This window comes from Antechinus flavipes, chromosome 4 (assembly GCF_016432865.1).
Source record: "Antechinus flavipes isolate AdamAnt ecotype Samford, QLD, Australia chromosome 4, AdamAnt_v2, whole genome shotgun sequence".
NCBI classification, from domain to species: domain Eukaryota; kingdom Metazoa; phylum Chordata; class Mammalia; order Dasyuromorphia; family Dasyuridae; genus Antechinus; species Antechinus flavipes.
The window spans coordinates 425342107-425345836 of NC_067401.1; positions in this window are offsets into that span (position 1 = coordinate 425342107).

Below are 3730 nucleotides of genomic sequence, written 5' to 3' on the forward strand. Positions count from 1 at the left end.
AAGATCTTTGTCTCTGGGTCCAATAGGCAGGCTTCCCTTTAAGTATCACAACCCAGTATTGAGGTGTACCATCCCCCACCCCCACCCCCATTTCAGACAGATTTATGAATATAGTTCTGTTTTCTTTAAGATGTCTGAAAGTATCTTCTTTATCTTTTCTTTTTCCAAAACAAACCACACAGATTATCTCCTCCTCTTCCTAAAATGTGACTAGTACCAATTCATTTTACTATTTCCCTAGAGAATTTCAGGTAATGGGATCTGTTCCATTTCATTTTAAATTATCATTGGAATTTGGAAAGTCAGGGAGTTCCTTGCTCAACAAAGAGGGGAGCAAAAGAACACTCTGCATCTTTTCTTTCCTTGTACCAAAGGAAAACACTGAATTGTTTTTAGTTCTATCCAACTCTTTGTGACCCTATTCGGGGTTTCTTGGCAAAGAAACTGAAGTATCTTTTCTTACTTTTTTGCTCTTTCCTTCTCTAGTTCATTTTACAGATGAGGAAAGTGAGGCAAACAAGTACACAAAATTTTTAAGTGTTTAAGGCTGGATTTGAACTTAAGAAGATGAGCATTTTCTAGATCAGCATCTATTTTCATCACCTAGGTGTCTATCCTTTGAATAACTAAATAAACTAATAAACTGATTCTTAATTTGTTATATGAAAAGCCGATTCTTACCTACTTATTTTCTGTTGATACAATAGCCCCTTTCTCTTGCTACTTTTCTTCACATTCTCATCACTATCCAGTTCAGAATTGCTTAGTCCTTTTCCTCCTTTTCTTCCTCCTTCAGTGTGTCTGAGGAAATTCTGCTTTCTATTTACCAACTCACATTTATGTTAGATCCCTTTCTTTCACATTCTTTCCATCCCTTTTTTTTGATTATTTTCATTTATTTCATTTAAATAGTCCTCAATTATATGTAAACATTTTATTTTGATAATAGCTTTTTTCTTTTTAAAAATTACAACTATTTTCAAATACATGCAAAAATAATTTTCAGCATTTATTCTTGCAAAACCTTGTGTTCCATATTTTTCTCCCTCCTGCTGCATAGGCAGAAAATAATGCAACATAGGTTAAACATGTACAATCCTTCTAAGCACATTTCCACATATATCATGCTGCATAAGAAAAATCAGATCAAAAAGGAAAAAAGAGGGAAAAAAAGCAAGCAAACAAGAAGAACAAAAAAGGTGAAAATATTACGTTGTGATCCTTATTCAGTCCCCACAGACTTCTTTCTGAATGCAGATGGCACTCACAAGTCTATTGGAACTGACCTGATTGATCTCATTTTTGAAAAGAGCCAAGTTCATCACAGTTGATCATCACCATAATCTTATTGTTGTTGTGTACAATTCTCTTGGATCTATTCACTTCGCAGCATCAGTTCATAGTCTCTCCAGACCTCTCTAAAATCATCCTGCTGATCATTTTTTATAGAACAATAATATTCTATTCCATACATATAACATAACTTATTCAGCCATTCTGCTACTGATGGGCATCCACTCAATTTCCAGTTCTTTGCCACCACAAAAAGGGATGCTTATATGTAAACATGTTAAAAACAATTATTTAAAAAATTGAATTCCAAATTCTCTCTGTCACCCTAACCTCAGCCACGTTTTGAGAAGGCAAGCAAATTGATTTTATTTATATATATTTTAGTCCTGCAAAATATATTTCCATATTGACCATGTTGTGAAAGAAAAGACAAAGATAGATGAATAAAGAAATTGAAAAAAATAAAGTTTGCTTCATTCTGCGCCCAGAGTTCCTTTGATCTTTCTCTGGAAGGGACCAAATTTTTCATCCCAGGGTCTCTGAAATTAGGTTGAATGGAAACACTAGGAGGGGACAAGTCTGTGGATGAGAGGGGACCAGAGCCGAAACGGCGGAAGTGCAGGAGTCTGTCCCAGGCGCAGTGGAGTTGGCCATGCTTCCTGCGTCCGGGAATGGGACACCGGCCTTCCATTCCCCAGGCGGGGATGGAGCTGGAGCTGGAGGCAGCGTGCTACTGATCGCATGGTTGCCTGTTTCTAGGATCGCCAAGCTTCAGTTGCAGTTTAAGAACCCCCGAGAGGCCCGCAACAAATGCTTCTATTTGGTCGGAGTCCAAACTGCAGCCAGGGTGACTGACCTCCTCCTGAACTATAATTCTTATAAATTGCTTTAATTTTATCTTTGGTGATAGTCATCCTTTTCATTTTTGATATTAGTAATTTGGTTTTCTCCTTTCTTTTTAAAAAATCAAATTTATCTATTTCCCCCCAATAAAACCAGATCCTCATTTTGTTTCCTAGTCCAATTTTTTTAAACTTTCAATTTTATTAATCTCTCCTTTGATTTTTACAGAATTTCCATTTTGTTTTTTTAATTGGGGTTTTTAATTTTTAAATTTAATTTATTTAATTTGTTTTAAATTTTATTCTTTTTTTCTTTAATTAATTTGTTCTTTTTTCTAGTTTTTTTGAGAGTTGCATTCTCAATTCAATGAGTTGCTCTCTAATTGATATATTTTAAGTGCTACATTGATTATAGTCCATAAATTTTGGAATGTAATCCCATTATTTTCATTTTCTTTAATGAAATTATTTATTATTTCTATGATTTGTTCTTTGACCCACACATTCTTTAAGATCAGATTATTTAATTTGCAGTTAGCTTTTAATCTATGCTTTCACAGCTTTGTTAAATGTATTTTTTATTGTATTATGATCTGAAAGGGTGCATTATATTTCTGATTTTCTGCATTTATTTGGCTGTGAGGTTTTTATGCCCTAATGGTTATTTTTTGTGAAAGTGCCTTCTACAACTGAGATAAAATTTTCTCTTTAATTAAGTGTGTTTTTAAAAGATTAAAACAATTATGTTTACTGTATGTATTAGTTACTGCTTAAACTCCAGTTTCCCACACCCTCAACCATTCTCCACAGTTTCATCCCTTAGAATAACAAAACAAAACAGTAACAATAGCAGTAATTAAATAAATATACAAAAAAAATATGATCTTAAAAACCGAAACTACAAATATTGCAAAAGGCAATGGAATGGGGCATAGAATCACATCTAAGTGATGACTTAGATGGAAAAATGATATAAAGAACAATAGTTTCTTAATTAGTCTTTCCTCTCTTATTTGTCTTCTCCACGTTTGCCTAATTGATGCTCCTAAAACACAAGTTTTATTATCTCTCTGTCTCCCCACCTCCCTCAATTTGGAAAGCTTTAATACCTTCCTAATTAATCCTAAATATATATTACATATGCTCAACCTTTCATTTAAAGGTCTTAACTATCTTGATTCCCACTTAACTTTCCAATCTCATCCCACATTACTTCTCTTTTGCTTTATTCTACATTTCTAGACTACATTACTAGTAATTTTCTGAACTTGACCTCCTATCTTCCAAGTGTGTGCTTTTATATAAAGCCCCAATACTTGGAATGCATGCCCCTCTCTCCTCCTTTTCTTTCAATCTTTCATTTCTTCTAAGTTCTTCCTTTGGAGCTGGCAGACTAATAATCTTTGTTGTTTATTTATCTGATCATGTACCTGTTCTCATTAAAAACAAAAACAAAACTTAATTAACTTCAGGAAGTGAGAATGATGGATATTCCAAGTGCTATGCTCATGAAATGTTAAATACATATGAAATGTATGAAGTGCCAAGGACAGATTTCTAGCATATCAGATAGATCCTCTGTCAACTATTTGAAG